This window comes from Fukomys damarensis, unplaced genomic scaffold (assembly GCF_012274545.1).
Source record: "Fukomys damarensis isolate Sample0158 unplaced genomic scaffold, DMR_v1.0_HiC HiC_scaffold_32, whole genome shotgun sequence".
NCBI lineage: Eukaryota > Metazoa > Chordata > Mammalia > Rodentia > Bathyergidae > Fukomys > Fukomys damarensis.
In genome coordinates, this window is record NW_022900944.1 from 18,461,119 (window position 1) to 18,472,897 (window position 11,779).

The 11,779-nt window shown below is 43.1% G+C and overlaps 1 long non-coding RNA gene across 1 annotated transcript; it reads right to left on the reverse strand.

The window, feature by feature from the left end:
• Positions 1–6,758: 6,758 nt before the first annotated feature.
• Positions 6,759–9,621, reverse strand: LOC117283913. The gene is made up of 3 exons (XR_004514957.1): positions 9,527–9,621; positions 7,630–8,498; positions 6,759–6,985 (listed from the first exon to the last, which is right to left on the reverse strand). It is a non-coding gene; the product is annotated as an uncharacterized LOC117283913 (long non-coding RNA).
• Positions 9,622–11,779: the final 2,158 nt, after the last annotated feature.

Below are 11,779 nucleotides of genomic sequence, written 5' to 3' on the forward strand. Positions count from 1 at the left end.
ATGAAAGCCAGGAAGAGCTTGTAGTCCTCCAGTGTATGAGCTATGACCAGAGCCTGCAGACCTCTTCCTGGAAGGTATCCCTCAGCATGGGAGCTATGACTGTGAGGCACACTTAGGATGGACGGCAAAGTCTTCTTAGATAGAAGTAGAGACTCACAGACTCACAGAATCACGTAATTGGAGGTTAAAAAATATCTCCTCCAACAAAAAGACAGACCTGTTGGAGATGGGTTCCCCAATCCCCCAAATACAAGTATATATACAGAAATCCCTCATGTGAATGTAAATATGATGTATTACAAACATACACTAATTAAAAAGAGAAAAATAAATACTATCCACATACTGTGACCTCTAAAATCAAACCAAACAAAGCAACAAATGTCCTACTACCAATAAATAAATCAGCAAAGCTCAAACCTTCTATCCCTGGATGTAATCCCCCAAATACAAGTATATATACAGAAATCCCTCATGTGAATGTAAATATGATGTATTACAAACATACACTAATTAAAAAGAGAAAAATAAATACTATCCACATACTGTGACCTCTAAAATCAAACCAAACAAAGCAACAAATGTCCTACTACCAATAAATAAATCAGCAAAGCTCAAACCTTCTATCCCTGGATGTATGACTATTTCCCCTCTCCTTCCCACTTCCTCCCCTTTACTTCTTTCTCTGGTAACCATGACCACAGTTCCGAACTGCCAACTCATCGCCATTATGATAACTGAGCTCTGTCATAGCCCAGACACGCACTGTGCACTCTGACACCCCCCCCCCGCTTCCTATTTCAAATGTTAAATTCTATTTGAACAGCCTAAGGAGACACTATGGTCTGGATAATAAGATGGAACCACAACTGAATCCCTACATCCCAAAACCCTGTAGGAGGTCTTTTTCAGGTATGACCCTTGAGGGATTCTCATGGGCATGGAAGGGGTCACTGGGAAAGGCACATGATGAGGGCAACAGGGCCAGGACTTTCAGTCTCTTCATGAAATCTACTTGAAGCTGGTTTCAGGTAGTTTCCAATGTTTTAATTCCTTTTAACACAGAACTCTAAGTACTTCTGGAGCAATCATCAGAAACTTAAATTGATCTAGACTCCAAGGACAGCCTTCAGACACTAAGAGGAAATCTGTAGAATACAATTCTTCAGCGAAGGAGCTGGGGCACTGGGAGGCCAGTCATTCTTGCAGGGAGGCCCGCACCCCTCAGATCATTTGGCCCTGTAGGCCCAGTGGCTCCCTGGTATTATGCAAGCGTGTCCTTCTCTAGGGATGACCCTGGCATGCATTCACGTCACAATTAGATCTGCCACTGCCCCAATATATTATAGTTAAAAATGTTTTCTCACCTGTTCGGAAGGAGGACATGTGTCTCCACGTTGCTGGTCCCCAGCAGGCCCTCTCTCTGCCTGGGCGGAGCGTCTAACTCTTCAGCTGGGCACACTCTCCACTCGGCAGCAGTGTCTTTTCCTGTGTCAACCCTGCCAGGGAAGCTGGACCAGCAGGAAGGCACTAGCGTACTGACCCAGGGTGAGAGCACCCTCCTATGAGACACAAAAGCATAGGTTACACATTTAGCATTTTTTAAATATAATGCTGAGTGACTTTTGTGATAGGAAAGGGGAAATTTTAAAAATATATACAACTCTACAACTGTTATGAATGAAAATATTCAAGATTCCAGAGAAATGTTTTAAAATGTTCACTCTGTTCTTTGCCTTAATTATTTAATAGAAGTACTTATGTGATACATTAAAAAGTACATAATAATGCAAGACATAATTATAACCTATAATTACAATGTGAATCACTATTATGTGTACATTTATGTATCCCATATGAGGCGAATAGCTCTTTCAATGGTACCCACATACTTTTTTGTTGAATTAACACAAAGACATCTTTTATCTTCCTTACAGATGCCTTTTTAAAGAGCACCAATTTCTTAAAATTTTGTGTCAACTTATATGTGTAGGCGAGTGGCTGATCAGCTGTATATTAACGAGTTTATGACCATCCCTTGACTGGGCTATTCCTCCTCACCATGCCACAGATGAGTCAATGTCAATGAGAAAAGAAGTAGCGTTATTAGTAGCCAGGATCCTAAAATGAGGTCAGTTCATTTAACTGATCTGCATTTCCATGAGTGGTTGTTAAACTGAGAATACATCTTAAAAGTGGACCAAAATAGAAATGATGAACTCAGCAAATAGCTAAAGTTAAATTCTATAAAGCAAATAATTAAGTGAATCCTTTGCTTTAAAGAGATTTTTCTTTCTCTTCAAGAGGGTATAGCCTTGTAAAAGAAATTGTAATAAATTTTCACACGGGTCGAATGCTAACCCTTGAGTCTTGACCTCAAGAATAAATAGCCTTACTAATGTATCTGCTCTGTACGTCAAGATTCATGGGACAGCTTGGTCTATGCCAAGTAAAAGCACAGGGTGGATAATGGGATATTGATCAATTTCTTAAACTGTGTTGATTTGCACAGGTGCCTCTGTTGTGTTTGTGTTTTATTCACCCTCACAGAGTGAAGAGGAGCCCCTCTGTGGCATCACTGAGGGAGGGAATTAGGTTTGCATGAGAGAGTGAAATCAGGATCTCAAGACAGGATCAGAGCCTTTGCACAGGAGGAAAGGAGAGATTTTTCTGCAGTAGCACACAGCTGAAAGAGAGGCCTTGCCAGGAAGAGTCTGCTGGCATCTTGATCTTGGATTTCCCATTCTGAGTAACCGAGGAACACATTTATTTTCTTTAAACCCCCTAATCTGTGATATTTGGTTATTGCAGCCCAAACTAAGACAGTCTGTTAGAAATCTTTGAGCTAAAACTATCTTTGTTTGGTTACAAATAATGATAAATTCTGTAAGAGTGGCTTAACATTAGGGTTTAGGGGTTTATTTGTTACACACACAGAGAGAGAGAGAGAGAGAGAGAGAGAGAGACAATGAGGAAGCCAGTGCAAGGCTGATGTCATGGCTCAACAATGCCTTTGTGGTCTACTCTACTCTCTTTAGCATTTGATCTTTCATTTCCATGCTTGCTACCTCATAGTCAAGAGATGGCTGCAGCTCTCTGGGCCTCCTTTCTGTGTCCCAGGTGTGAGCCAAAGTCTGAAAGAAAGTTGAAGGCTGTCCTGTTTTCCTAGTGAGGCTTTGCCTTTTATTGGGAAAGCTTGTCCTTGTTATGGCTATCCATCTCTCATTGGATGAAACTATGTCACATGACCACTGAACAGCAGAATGAGTTGTCTCCATCTATATATACAGGGATCTTTCAGTCGAGAAAAGCATTCTGTAATGCCTCTATCCCCAATACTACCCACTATCCATCCATACTATTCTTCACAGAAATGCCCTTTTATTTTGGATGCGTTTCTACTCCAAGAGAAACAACCCAAAAATCTTCCCCAGATCCCACTACTTAATGCCCAAGTCTTCCAGGTGATATGTGGTTCTCCCTGTCGGATCTAAGCCTGGCTGTGTCTTTCCAGAAATTTCATCACCCCACATGGGCTGAGCTGGGTTTTGGATGCACCTAGGGGATGAATATGTACAACATCAACAACCTACAGCTACTTTTTCACCCATTGCATTAGCTGTAACCTTTACACTGTAGTTTGCTGCTTTGGTAATAAAACCAAAGGAAAAGCAGCTTTGAGAATTCTTATAAATTTAAGCTGTATAAGTTTTGGGGTCTGGTCTCATGCATTGAGCTTGTTTTGCTGCCTGGGCAAATTGTCAAAATAACTGGTGGATTCAATGAAGAAAAACTGAATGATGGGTGAATTCAGTCAGCATGAATAATCCTGTAATCGCAGGTAGACACAACTTCTGAGCTTTTATTTTTTTGATACATATAACTTCCCCCCGCCAAAGATAAAAACAACCACAACAGCCGAAGAAGGGACAAGTAAATCTTGACTACACACAACGCCCACCTATCCCGCCTTGTAACAAGAGGCACTCAGGAGAATTATTACCGGCCCATCCATTCTTCTTGCAAGGCCCCTTCTTCTTCCTTTGAAAGTAGAAAAAAAATGTCAGGATTTCTAAGAGGTGGGCTGCATTCCATGTTGTATTTCACTGTACAAACAGCAGTGCCGTCTGCTTTATGCGTCCTCTGCAGTGTGTAAAAAGAGGACACCACACGAGGAACACACAGCAGTTACAACCACTGTCTTTCCCATGCCCTTTGCAGCTTTTTGATCAACGGGAATAGAAAGAATAAGAAATGCTTTGCATTTTCATTTGAAAATGTCTCATACACTGATTTTGAACCCATACTTCAATCCTGGATTACTGGAAAGAGGGAATATGGTTGTTCACGTGCCATTCAATTAATGCAGGCAAATTAAAGGAACTGCTGGGTGAAGGTTTGGCCCTAAATTTGTTCATAGCTGATCCCTGAAACCGAAGCGTAGCTTCTGGCAGACGCGATTTGAGCTGCCGCTGTATATATTTTAGCCACTAGGGAGCAGCACGACCCAGAAAGTGTGGTGCAGCCAGCCGATTTTGTTTTACAGGGTGTGGAAGGATTTCTGGGGTCTCGGAAAGGCAGCCCCTCAAAAAGCAATAACAAAACAACTTCCACAACTACCATCATGGCAAAAAATTAAATAGATGTTCAGAGATCGCCACATTTCTTTGCGATTCATAGCCCTATCTAGAGAAAATTAAATGACTGTACTTAGGTATTTACCTATAATAAAAGAAAACGGAGAGCAAGCAGTTAGTTAAACCAAAGACTTACAGAAAAGTTAACTGTAATTGCCCTCATCTGGGCATAATAGAACGAGCTGATTTCGGTTTACATGGCAACTGGCGTTTACTCAGCTTTGTGACTTGGACAGGCTGCTTAATTCTCTTCGCTCATATGAGAGTGGGAATAACGGTCTCCACCTCATGGAGAGGCTGTGAGGCTTAAGTGAAGGAAGGCATAGGAGGAGCTTGACTCAGCTGTCTCCCTTGATGTAGGCCAGGGCTATAATTAGGGTGTTCTTCCAGCTCACTGTTAGAAATAGACTTTGTCCTTCCAAAAACTTTCATGTCCAGAGCTCAGACTCCTAAGTGAGAGATGGCGACTCGGAATAATGGGGCCCAGCTGGAGGAGGAAGCGGAGGTAAAGCACTGTGGGTGGCATGCTGGCCCTCCCAGGGCCCCAAGCAAGCCGACTGTTCCAGTTGGATACCACAGCTGGCCAGTTGGCTGGCTGTGTCCTCCCTGGGCCTTGCAGACCAGGCCTAGGCTGAGAGCATGGTGCAGAGTTGGCTGGAGGAAGCAGCAGCAGTTGGTGCCAGCCCCTCTCCTCCAATGTCTTTGCTGAGCGTGAAGCTGTGTTGACAGGAAAGTCAACATGTTGGGTGGCTGGGGAGGGCTCCCCAGCAGGGAGGAAAACTGCCTCTTGCTTCTTTTTATTCTTACCACTTTTTGGCCTCTTCTTCCTAGCTCCTTCCTTTTTTATTCTTTTAGTCCTGCTTCTGAGCTAATCAAACTCTGTTCTCATCTGCCTACAAGCATTTCTTTTTTTTTTTTTTTATTCACCCATCCAAGAACTCTTTATTGAAGATTTACTGGGTGCTGTGCACTGGGAACATAGTCATGAATGGAGATAAGGTCCTGCTCTAAAGAAACAAACTTTCTAGTGGGGAAATCAAACAATAACAAGAAATCATATCAGATAATTGCTGACAGTGACTAAGTTGTAGGTGAATAAAGTTGGGATTCATAAGACGGAGTGGTCAAGGAAGTCTTCTCCAAGTAGGAAGCAAGGCAACCATGGGCCGATCACAGCTTCCAGGCCAGCACGAAGGCCTCCAAGTGGGCCTGCTGAATTGGGGAGAAGAGCTGCGGGCTGCGGGGAAACAGGGCTGGGGTGGAGAGGAGGACTGGCTCATCATGCCAGGCTGTGCAGGCCAGAGAAATGCATTTGAGTTTCCTTGTAAAGCAAAAAGGAGTCTTTCTGGATTTTTTTTCCATAAGAAATTCTTTTTTTCCTTCAATGTGTAGATGGTATCTTAGGGTTTCTTCTGTCTTGCAGTTTAGATTTTCCATCTGAGGAACCTATGGATAGGGCCCCTTTCTCCCCTTGGTAAGGTCGACCCTTGGGGAGGCTGGGCTCTGAGACAGGTGTAATCATTTGGGTCAAGAGCACTCTGGTCTCAGCTGGGCCAGCATGCAGCCCTGGGGAACAAGGTTCCCTGATTGTGGTGAGCTCTAGGGATCTCCTCTGAACACAAGGAAACATTAGAAAGACAAGGCCTTCTATAAAAATAAAGCAAAACCACTTTCTTCCTCTGTCACCACAGAGATTTGTTTTTAAAGAACAGTCTCCTTACTAGTTGAGCAGTACTAATAGCAAAGGGCCGCGTGAGGCGCATGGGAGGAATCCTTGGTTTCCTGGCACCTGGAGCTACCGTATAAGGTTCAATGGTTCGCTTACCCTCTCCCCCCATTGATATCACATGTGTGACCCAGAAGGAGGGAAGTTTCCAGAGAGGCTGTCAATAAACTCAGCCCTTTGTTCCTTTGGTCACCCCGTTCTCAGTTCCCCTAGTGCTGATAACTTCAGTCCATAGGGCAGTGGCTGAAGGTTTTGCAGCTATTGGTGACTGGGCTATAACTTCTATGGTGCTAGAAAAATATAATTCGTATAAGTAAATATCATGCTGAAGAATAAGATACAGCTTATCCTTCCCTTTATTCATCCAATTCATGTCCACTGAGCACTTACTTGCCTGTGGTAGGTGCTAGATGAACAAAGCAGGAAGAAGTGTATTTCCTGTCCTTCTGTAGCTTTCAGCTGCGGCAGGACTGGAATGTGGAAGCCACACAGATGCAGGAGGGAGGCTGAGCACCTTCGCGAGCACAATGGTAACTGGAGTTGGGCTTCAGTGTCGAGCAGACAACAGGCAATGGTAGGGTGTGTGGCACCCTGGACGGTGCTCAGCAGTCTGCACATGTCACTGTGGGGAAAGAGGGCTTTAATTTTCTTTTTTTGTGGGGCTAGGGATAGAACCTAAGGCCCCTGGTTCCTTTTTATTTTTTATCCTGAGACAGGATCTCACTAAGTCACTAAGTTGTCCAGGTGGGGCTTGAACTTGTGATCTTCCTGCCTCTGCCCGCTGAGAATGCTGACACTGCAGGCACGTGCCACTGAGCCTACATCTGTCTGAGAGATGTAGGACATCCACAGTGTCACGTAAATTTGCTATAAGTATAGTCAATTTTAATATTTGTATAATTTTAATTAGATGCCTACATTAAAATTATTATCTTAATCTTAGTACAGATTCCTGTCTATCTACATGGACAGCTCATATTTTTATCATAAATCAAGCAAAATATTATCTGTATGTGTACACCCTGATTGAACACATTATATGTCTATTTATGCCTGTCTGTCTATTTTATATCATTTTTCTTCCCAACCAAGGCCTGTCTTTTCTGGCCCATTTCTATTTAAGGAAATCTTTATGTCTGGATATCTATATTTATTTAATAAAGTTGAGCAGGGGCTTTCAAGTTTGCGTCCTCTGATGTAGAATAACTGAATATCACAATCTACTTTCATGAGAACACAGTCTAATCTAATTTATATTTGACTTACTGATTGTCACTGTGAACTTCAAGACGGGCGAGGAAGAATGGCGCCCACCGAGGAGAAAACAGATGAACAGACAAATTCCCTAAGAACAAAGTGTAAAATGTCCTTCTGGGAAGGTGCCGAAAAGGGAAACAAAGTTCCACCTCAGTTCTTGTTATTATGTCCTTAGATCTTCACAAATACAAATCTCAGTACATGGCTTCATCTTCCTTAAATAGAAATGGGCCAGAAAAGACAGGCCTTGGTTGGGAAGGAAAGCGATATGCATTTGGTAAGCTGGTACATTGATAAACCAAAGGAAGGCAACAGAAACAAGTGGGACCTCCCCGCAGGGCCCCTCTGGGTGTGTCACGATGAGGCAGAGGGTTTCTACTCTAGGCAGAGCGCAGTCATCAAAACTCACAAGTTGCCTCTCAATTTTCTTCTCTTCGGATGAGAACACACATGGAAATTCATGTCCAAAGGGTCATCTGGACAGCAAAAGGTTGACCTGGACTCCCACTGGAGCAACTCGAAGGAACCCTGGGAAACAGAGTGAGCCCAAAGTTCCAGCTGGAAAGATTGAATATAGCCTTTTCCAAACAACCATCCAAGCACTGACTCAAAGAGCAAAACCAGCTGAAAGAAATCACCATTTCCTGCTGTGTATGCAATAAAACACCACACAATAAAGTGGGGTAGATGACATCAAAGTAGTCTGTAGAGTCAGGGTTCTTCATGGAGTCAAAGACATCCATCCTTCCATGAGCTTTCCTGTACTGTGGCCTCAGTTCCCCTGAATCTGGCCAGCTCCCAGCTAGACGGCACACATCCAGAAACAGTGTCACAAATGCTCCAAAAGTTCATTATTTTTGTTGATAAGAAGTGGCTTCCTTCAGAAAAAGATAAAATAGCACAAGTTTCTCAGGAAGGTTCTTCACTTGCATTTCTGTTACAGTTTTTATCTACATGTCTCCCTAAAGCCTCATGGGATCATAGCAATCCCCTTTGGAAGGGGACTGGATTAGAGGGGTATGGCTGACTTGCTGTTACTAGGTGAGACATGGTCAGAAAAGGTGGGCCACAGTAGGCACAACCTGCTTTAATTTGTTTTGTGCGCTCTGTCTTCCATGAGGTGTGGAGTTTTTCCTCCACCATGCCCCTGTGCCATGCCATCCTGCCTTGGAGATGTCTAGGGACTGACATATGAGCCAAAATAAATATCTATCTCCTTCAATTTTGGGGGGTGGAATGTATATTGTGTCTTAGCACTGAAGAAAGTAACTGAGACAATCTCCAAAAAGTAAAGAGTTTCCATGTATAGTCTAACACAATACAACAGAAAAATCATAAAACAACACCAGTTAGAAATTTTCATGTGTCCAAGTGTCCTTGGTCTGACTTGTTTCAGTGAAGTCAGAGCACTGATGTAAGATGTGACATTTTGTGGGTCTGCTCTGTGGATGTCTGTTTGGGTCCTAAACCTTTTCCACACACATTTGCCTGATTTACAGTGGCCAATTCCTTCTCTCAGGCTGCTGGGATCCACTTTGGTCATCGAAATGTGTAAGAATCAGTGACCCCCTGTGATGTCCTTACAAATTACGTAAGAAGGTGGAAATTTACACATCCCAGCTTTCTGACCCTTGGTAGGCTAGCTCTTATGTGCGAATTTTGTGTCTTTCCCCCAGAGCTTCCCAGTTAGATTCAGCTCTGGTTGCCCACCAAGACAACTGGCTTGGTAACATGCCCTCTTGGCTGTCTTACCTTTTTGTGTCCCATCGTCCTGGAACTGCCTGAATAAACCACAGGCATTTTGTCTTCATCTCAGGATCTGCTTCTCAAGGGATCCCAAATAACACCCCGCCCCCATGCACAGAAATAATTCCCCAATGAAAAGTTTTAGGGAAAGAAAGCATACCTCAGAAGTAATGGGCACTGCAGAATAAGTTTCCTATCAGGCACACAGGTACATACTGATGTATTTCCTGGATGACTTTGATTTGCTTATTTTTTTTTTTTTTGAGACTTTGGTCTAAGAGACACTTCCCTTCCAGTTTCTTTTGTGCTGTCCTCTGTATGTGAGAGGAATTCAAGTTTAGTATGGATACTTAACATTATTTTTTCCCAGGAAATACAACATGCTAACTGTGGGGTAAACATCTGGCTAATGAAATATAGAGGAGGTGGAACTTTATAAATAGACATTGTAAGATGATGTACAAGTCAAATCTTGGATTGTCCAAGAAAAATCTGATGGTGTTTATTAAAACTAGCCTCCAGCCTCATAAATACTGATTCTAAGGTAAAATCTACATATTTTCATTTTTAAAATCTATGGCAGTGCTGTAGCTTGTATTTTATTTATTATGCATGTATTTTTTTTTGTAGTCTGTATTTTAAATGTCTCCCCAAAGGCCTCTGTGTTAAAGGCTTGGTTATGTCCCAACATAGCACTATTGGGGAGGGTGGAAACTTTAAGAGGCGGGGCCTAGTGAGAGGTCTTATATCATTGTGCATCTGACCTTGAAGGAGACAGTAGGATCCTAAACCCTTATTCTTCCTCCTCTCTTTTGCATCTTTTCCTTGGGCTGCGTCTTTTGCTCTATTATGTACCCTCTGCCACAATGAGCTGCCTCATCACAGGGTCAGAAGAAATGAGACCAACTAACCATGGACTGAAACCTCCAAAACCATGATCCAAAATCAACTTTTTCTCCCTGGAAGTTGATAAATTCAGGTATTACAGTATTGGGAAGCCACCACAACCAGTTTTCAAACACATTCCCCAAATTATTTCAAACTCTTGCCTTGAGAGAGGAGGCCTCCATCTCTTCTCCTTGATTTGATACAGTAAGTATTCTGCACAGTAATGGGCTTAGAAAACCATAGCTTCTGCTTCCTCTCGTAGAATTCAGTCATACTCATTGTTAATTTTTTCCAGAACCTGTGATGAGTGCCAAAACCAATGAGTACCAAATACATTTTTCTCACAAGAAATAATGTATCTGGAAATAATTCATAAAATTCCAGAACTTTCACATTTTACTGGGCTAACATAAGCCTGTTACTGAGCCAATATAAGCCTTTTAGGGTTCCTAATGTCCCTCTGAACCTTTTGGCAACCCATGATAAGCACTTAAAATGCACAAAAGTACAAGAGAGTAAGGAGGACCATGTGGGATTCTGCACAGTTCTCAAGCTGCTGTGAGATTGCCACACACACCAAGTGTGGACGTGCTGCTTTTTCCAAAATGTGACAAGTATGGGCTTGTGTTCTGAAGCCAGTGAGTAAGTACTTCCTGTTGGAACTGAGCCATGAGCTAGGAGGGAGCCACACAGTGGTACAGAAAGGCCCTGTGTAGGTGTCTCTGCCAACAGCCCAACAGATGTACAGCTGACACCCAGCAGCTCCCAAGCCATAGGAGTGAGTGATCCTCCCAGAAGTTCTCGGGATGTGAATCCCCTTCAGGCAGCTCCTGGTGACCTCTCAGAGGCAGAGATCGGCCAAGCTCAGTATGTTCCCCAAAGTGAGGAATGAATACTGCTGCTGTCTTAAGCCACCATGTTTCAGAATGATAACCAAAATAACAATGTTGGTGATTCTTAAACATATGGTCCTTGGACTTTGATACTTTCTGATAATCAGGTGTTTCTGAAGAGTTTGCAGAAGTCTTTGAGGGTAAACATGATGAAAGAAATTAGTGTGTTTAGCAGTAAAATGCAGAGAAAATGTATTTTATTATGAGGCCTTTATCAATAATGTAGAGAGGATGAATCAGCCTGCATACCTGGATATGAAGGTGTCCGCATGATTTTCCCACTGACTCCTTTCCTTGTTCTGTTCCTCTGCAATGCTGGGGCACTGGGGGCTTCAGAATTTCACTGTCATCTGCTAACCCTGTGGCATCTACTGCTGTTTCCTTGGTCCCACGGCCATCAGTAGATTTCTGTTTAGGGTTCTGAGCTTAGCTTCCTGAGCTACTTCTGTCACTGCCTCAGATGACACAGCAGTGTGCTGAGCTACATCAGACTCTGCGGGCTGTTGAGGGCCTTGTGGTCACTCTGGGTGGCTACTACTTGCCTCTGCATCATTGCTGCCTTCCAGGAGCTACAGTGGGGGAGAGCGAAGTGGGCAAATGAATAAAATAGACCAGTTTTAGCTGATTTTGGC